The sequence below is a fragment of the Mytilus californianus genome, unplaced genomic scaffold, assembly GCF_021869535.1.
Source record: "Mytilus californianus isolate M0D057914Y unplaced genomic scaffold, xbMytCali1.0.p SCAF_1, whole genome shotgun sequence".
NCBI classification, from domain to species: domain Eukaryota; kingdom Metazoa; phylum Mollusca; class Bivalvia; order Mytilida; family Mytilidae; genus Mytilus; species Mytilus californianus.
In genome coordinates, this window is record NW_026262581.1 from 119,777,282 (window position 1) to 119,784,937 (window position 7,656).

General features: G+C 31.3%; 1 long non-coding RNA gene across 1 annotated transcript; it reads left to right on the plus strand.

Moving 5' to 3' along the window:
• Positions 1–2,392: 2,392 nt before the first annotated feature.
• LOC127714438 (uncharacterized) lies at positions 2,393–4,364 on the plus strand. Its single transcript, XR_007987736.1, has 3 exons — positions 2,393–2,579; positions 3,320–3,423; positions 4,308–4,364. It is a non-coding gene; the product is annotated as an uncharacterized LOC127714438 (long non-coding RNA).
• Positions 4,365–7,656: the final 3,292 nt, after the last annotated feature.

Below are 7,656 nucleotides of genomic sequence, written 5' to 3' on the forward strand. Positions count from 1 at the left end.
CCAAGTTCGATAACATTGTTCTGACGCTCTTTCCTTTTACTCCTTTGGAAAGACTATCGAAAGAATACATAGACTAGAAGAAGAGACGAGGTTAATTTAAATGCTATATTTAGTAAGACTAGTTTGAGGTGGATAAACTTCGTAACAAATATTTGTTGTAAAAAGTTCATTTTGTTTACCCTTGGTTAATTATAAATAACTTATCTTTAAGAGATTATACAATTAGAAACAACATTTCCTTTTTTATGTAGTTTTCGAATAAAAAATAAACATTTTACACTGATGTTATAATATTTTAACTATATATAGACGAACAAAGGAACATCTATACCGCTTTCGAAAACCTAAGAAATGCAATAGTATAATTTACCAACATTTAGGAAAACACAATCACAATATTACATTTATAAAATTCCAAATATCGAAACGATCAAGAAACAACAAGGGTAATTGCATAAACAATTTGAAGATTCTCGAAAAATTATCGAACTGTCTTGGATTAAACGACTGCAGACAGCTTACTGGGGGCGTGATGAAATGATTGAAGTTATTAATTTTCTCCTTGATAACTTTTTGTACGTTTCGGCAATACAGGGTATCACCAGCCCAGTAGTCAGCACTTCGGTGTTGACATGAATATCAATTATATGGTCATTTTTATAAATTTACTGTTTGCAAAAGTATGAATTATTCGAAATATTAAGTATTTTCTTATCCCAGGCATAGATGACCTTAACCGTATTTGGCACAACTTTTTGGAATTTTGGGTCATAAATGCTCTTCAACTTTGTACTTGTTTGGCTTTCCAACTATTTTGAACTGAGCGTCACTGATGAGTCTTATGTAGACGAAACGCGCGTCTGGCGTATTAAATTATAAGCCTGATACCTTTGATAACTAATTATCGACAGGTTGTAGGTATTCCTATGGGCACCATGAATCACAGTAAAGACCCGCCTAAACTGCATTTAATGGTAAAATCAACAACACTTACCGTCATCTTGATGATATTTTTCGTTAAATAATCAAGAATTTTCGAAAGATACTGCCGAAATTTACCCAAAGGAACTTACTTTAAATAAATCAAATATAAACGGTAATAACTGTCATTTCTTAGATTGAGATATTTCAGTTTTACACTCTACACCAAAATTTACGACAAAAGGGACGATTTTTCGTTCCCTATTGATAATTTTCCTATTCTGGACGTCGATGTTTCTCTTGACACCATCTTACGGTATTTATATATCACAATTTGTTCGCTATGCCCGTGTCTGTAGTGAAGTTTCTGATTTCAATGAAATGTTTTACTGGTAAATTATGAAGTCAGGGATTTCGTTACCACAAATTACTTAAAACCTTTACTGAATTCTTCCACATATTCAAATATTTATGTTAGGAAGTGTGGCTGTACCTTATTTTAAACGGGATAGCGAATCATAATTTTAAGATGTTGTTTACCGAGCCCATACATGTAGATAAGAATCGGGTAAACATATCAATCCTTTAAATAAACTTATTCTAAAAGGTTACCAAATCAACACTGAATTAATGTTATTGTTATAAACATATGCACGTTCGTGGCTCTACAATCTGTCGATACCTGTATCTTGGCATTGCACAAGGTCATGTTTTTCTCTGACTGTTAATGACGTCTTTACACTAAATCAATTGGATCTTAGATGTGTCCTGGTTTATAATTAAGTCTTAGATGCATGATGTTGTATTATAGTTATTGGCTTTGATCTAGCTGTCAGTAACTGCGAGTACTCTCAGATCTGTACTTATTATCTTTTTAATTGTGGTGATGTATAAATACCCTGCCACGTTCGGTCTGTTTTTGTTTGTTAGATGTTTACTGCTTTGTATCGATCTGATGAGTTAAGCCTTTTTCAACTGATTTTAACAGTTTGTTCTTATGTTGTACTGTTACACCACTGTCCTAGGTTAGATGGAGGGTTTGCCACACACAGTATATGATTAATGAAACCAAATTAAATTAATTTTAATTAAAAACTTATAGCATTTTTAACTATAAAACCACAGCATATAATTTAATTTGCCACATAAGACACGCTGTATTGGATGTTTAACGTGCTCCTGCCATCAGACATATCACACAACGAAAAAGATTGGATTCTTCCTACAAATATTGTTTATGATTCTTGTTGAAAATCGTATGCAACATTAAGTAATTTTATACAAAATCGTTCTACTTAAACGATATCTAGACTTATATATAAATTAAGAATCTTCAATGTCTAGCTATATGGAAACAAGTTCGTTCTACAGTGAGATACCATAACTAATCTGATACTAACACTTAATATAATATATATTTGTTATTATTATCCTCACTTTACTATTATTTTTCTGTTAGATTCGCCAGTTAACTACAAAGGTTCATGTGCTATAAAGTGCAGCTGGCAAGGCATATCACGTAGAACAGTCGTCCCTAATTCTGGGAATCGAGCAACAACGAGCAGTGATGACCCGACAGTAATTGTTATAAGAAATAGAGGCATAATAATAGCAACTTTTGAATGTTTTGTAAGATCTGGAAGTTTCGTTGTTCTTCGGTAAATAATACTTTGTGATGTTTTATGAAAATCTGGTTAATTTTTTTTTTAGCAGAAGCAAGAGTTCATTCTGGCATCACATTTAAGTGCACACTATCCATTAAGATTTCAATTTTCTTCGCGTTTAAAAAAAACCGCATCAATATGCAAGGCTAAAACGATTTAACTTTACTTTAAACGATGAGAAGCACAAATGAAGTCTCTTCGGAATCTTCCACAAATACGCTCGGGACCAGAGAACTTTCAAAGCAAAAAGGACATTAACATGCACTTAACATTATTACAAAAATTATCTTGCATGTAGCAGTTCAGCCAAAACAGTCAAAGATCTAATTAAGATATATACATAAAGTTTTCTCATGATCTCCGACAGTGTCAACAGTTCCTGTTCCAAATGTGACGCCAGTCTTTTTACTTAGGTATTTAAAAAACACATGACTTATTCCCAGTGACTGGCCAACTAACAATTGTTACAAATGTCTCTTGTTTAATAATAGTTCATCACAAAATTCATAAATTATCGGTACATATAGCTTTTTTTACCCTAAAACTTTACCGAGTGTAAAAGTTTGAAAGGAAAACGTGTTTGTTTTTTTGTTTGTTTTGTTTTTGTTGTTGTTTTTTAAATAAATAAACAGGACCGAGACTACTACCGGTATAGAGAAAACTCAAAACACACACTAACAAATGAAATAGCACAGAATAGCTGTATGTATTAATAATCAGCTGTTTTATTGTAGACGTGAAATCCAAGGAAACAACACACATTCGCAATACCAATGTAGAAAAGATGAGAGAGATGATAAACCTTTTTTTGCCGAAACATTGATCGTATCACCCTGGAGTAAGCGTTATAGTGAACTGTTAAATTGCAGAAAGTACAAATTGATAAAATAAATGTAAAAAAACCAAAATCACCCTTTTCTAAAAAAAATCAAACGAAATACAGTGATCTCTCTAAGTCATCGTACAACCTATTATTATTTAAAATATCGGTGTAACATGTTAAATAATTAACAAAAAACAAAAAAAATATACAAGTTTCAGTGATTCTGTCATTATTATTCACAAGAAGATTTAAACATGATGATATATTGATCTTACCGAAACCTTGTGGTAAATAGATAAGTATTATATAATAGTTGTATACATCCTCGTCCTTTGATCACTGGTGGATAGTTGTCTCATCGACAATACCACCCCATCCTGAGTTTTACATAACTATTTTATAAAATATGGAATTAGCATTTCCAATGAGTAAATATATGTTTGATTAAATAGCTAATACCCAAACGATATCACCCATACATAATTTTGTCGATACCACTCACGAAAGACTAAGTCCTTGTGCTATTATAAAGTTCTAAACATGTGATGTAAGCAACACTGCTAAAGAACAGTCATATTATAATATGATGAAGGTAGATGGTCTTGTAACCTTTTCAATATTTTCTAATATAAAAACAGTGTGCTAATTTGTACATGTGTTAACAAGTCAGGAATATGACAGTTGTTTTCCATTCGTTTGATGTGTTTGAGATTTTGATTTTGCCACTTTTTGAAAGGACTTTCCGTTTTGAATTTCCCTTGGAGTTCAGTATTTTTGTTATTTTACTTTTACATATATACTTATAGACAATAACATTGAGCTTTTAATCATGTACTCTACAAAAGATTACCTTAATAGAATTTTATGAGTAATTACATTTCTTTTCATATAATTATAAGAAACATTCCGTGATTATCCACATGTGTGTGACGTTTGTATTGGTACTGATCTGAAAACACCACTCACCCTTGTAGGTAAGAGAAATAAATCATTATTATCCAAAAATAGAGTTCATATTCAATTAGACAAAACATTCGTATTACAGTTTCTGCATATGGTGTTACCAATGTTTAAACTACATTTGTACTAAATAAAAAGTTAAAAGATACCAAAGGAATATAAAACTTATAAATCAAAGAAGGAAAAAAAAAAGTCAACAAAAATCTACAAAGAGATCAAATGATTAACCAACTTGAACACTATAACAACTTGAGGTTTACTTGTTTCATCAGTTCTTGCTTCACAATGACACCCATCGTGCTACTCTTGTACAATCATGCAGCTAATAAGGTGAAGATCAGTAAATCTGTAATTCCATGTACAAGATAAAAAAAATGTTATGGAACGGTTCATAAAAAGATTTTTGTTTCTTGTAATCATTGGTCTCAGCACCTCTGATGGATCGAAAGTCTATGACATCACTAGTCTGGTAGCCAATGGTTTTATACTGACATTATACTATTACTTAAATGCTTATACTATGGACACTTTCTGTTTGAATTTATGTTTAATCAAAAGTGGCTTCTTCCGATAAACAAGAATTACGTCGCTTGTTTTAGGACTCTATATAAATATTATTATATTGAGTTGGATACTTTCGACTTTCCATATTTGGTTTCATGCCCCACAAATTGAACATCAAATTAATTTCAACATCATCTTATTTTGAAACATATCCGGTAAATTCAACTTTAATTCGTAGTTTTTAAAGTGAGCAAAGTTCAAAAAATTCTATCGGAATAAATGTTTACTTTTACTCAGACAGCTTGTATATGAGAGAGCCACAAATGCGTTGTACCTTGGCATATTTTCATAAGAACATAATCTAAAGGAGTTGGTTCACTAACTCATAATTTAGGCCCTAAGAAACCTGAATTATTTCTAACTGCGATGATATTGTGAAAATTATGTGAACGCATATGTTAAAATGTCTAATTGTTTCAGTTATGACATATTTTTCACCAATTAAATGATGTATTTTTGACGTCATAATGTAGGGGAATTTGCGAACGCCTGACTTTTGGCATTTTGTTGAAATTTATGTCAGTTTTCGGAAAAAATAACAATGGCGTCACCCCTCGCCCACAAACATTTTTGTTGAAATATTTTAAATATATCATATTCTTTACTTTTCAATCAAAATTCCAATGGGCGAGAGGTGGCGCCACATATGAAATCATGAAATAAGGTAAACCAAAATATGATGGATTTCTAGAAAAAAGGACTAAAATGAAAACTATATCTCTTTCTTCAGGCTAATATATTGATAATCTATGAAGCAGATATACATGTACATGTTTTCTAATTATACTTTCAAAAATAATACATTTAGCAATACATTCACAGTAAATTTCCTCGACCAATTGAAGTTTTAAAAATGGACCTTTACAGGGCCGTTTGTTGGAATTCCTGGTTCTACTCCTTTGCAAAAAGTGGTAAATAACAAATGTTTTGTGAAAAATATAATGTTTTAAATCATTATATACTAAAAGGCATGTTGTTTTTAAACAGAACAAGATGTAGGTGAGTAGTTAATTTTAGTTTTCCAAATTTCAATCATTTGAAATCAAAATCAGGATTTTCAATTATAAATCATATGTGATGGAAGAAAGGGTACGCAAACATATATAACTATTAAGGTTGAATAGTTTTCTCTGAACTATTAGTGACCTACATGTTTTCAGAACAAAAAACAAATGACAGCTACCATGCTTATTGGCGTCGTTTTTTTTTATATTCTGTACCATGGTGGTAATGTGCTACATGTATGGTTTTTTTTCATATTATGTTTTATTTTTAGTAGTATGATTATTGTTCTCATCATCATAATTATCTGTTGTTTGTCCCCCGCGCGACGCGTTGAAGATGTGATTATATCGGGAAAGTTAACGAAGGGTTCTGTTGTGATGAAAATAGTAGTATTTACAGTTCTACATCAAAGTATAGCAAAGACATATCAAAGCTTTTATGACAATCCGAATAAATCTAAAATTGTTTAATTTTTGTTATAATTTATCTGTTTTGAGAGAAAATCTGATTTCATCTGTACAAAGAGAGACCGATTGTGTTTTCTTGTAAAGTTCTGCATGTTCTTGTTATCCAAGTGCGCAGTACTATTGAGTAATACTAGTTTAATAATTTTGACAGACACCCTTCTGTTATTCTTATTTGTTCCGCATTTTGATACTACTATGGATTTGTTCACAGATTCAAGAAATAATTCATGTAAGCCGTAGATTTGTTGGAAATTTTCACATGGCCTTGGCTGTTATAATCGAATTTTATCTCGAGCATTGGCGAATATAACGGCCCATTCCATGTGAAAATGATAACAAATATAGGCTTGCGTGAATATTTTCGATTCTAATAGAACAAATACGGTAATTTGAAAAATTGAAGCGAAGGTAAGATTGCCGTTTGTATGGCTGTCTATTTTATCCCCTGTAAGATAAAATCTACAAATTTCAAATAAATCTAAGGCTTTTGCATGAATTATTTCTTAAATAACCACTAGCAAAAATGTGTTCAATCTATATAATTCCTAACCCAAATATTTTGTTTTCGTTGATTACTATTTACTGTCAAATCCACAGTTGACAAGTCGTAACTAAGGAATGAGCCGCCATGTTGAGTTGCTGAAATCCAATGATGCAATAGAGTAGAAAATGAAACAGCTCCTACCTCAAAACTACATTTTAATGCGATATTATCCGAATTTAAAGCGTACACGTAACGGAATAATCTTCAGCTTGAGAGTTTTCATTCGTATGACGTCATGTTTTGACATGATGTTAATGCGCCAAGATCATTCATGAAAATTCTCGGAATTTTATTTTATTTTGATTTTATACATTTTTAAAGATCTTATACATTATTTTTTTTGTTTTTTTGTTATGCATTAGAAAAAGAATAACAGTTCAGTAGTTTCCTTTTCCTTTTTTTTTTTAACACAACGAAATTCACATAGTGTTTGCACATAGGTTACGATACATGTGGATTTACATGGGAGGTAAATAGTAACAGCCATTAATATGTACATCTCTGAGTCTGCGATAAGTATAGATATATCGGGAATTTTATCACGCTGTTGTTTACAAAGCGAAAGAAGCACGTCATATTAGAATTTGAATTAACATTTGATTTTATTGTCTTCACGACCTTCTCAATACTTGACCGCCGTTTATTATTTTTTAACGATTATATGTTTCTATATAACGAATCGGCCGTGTACATATATAATATTTGTGG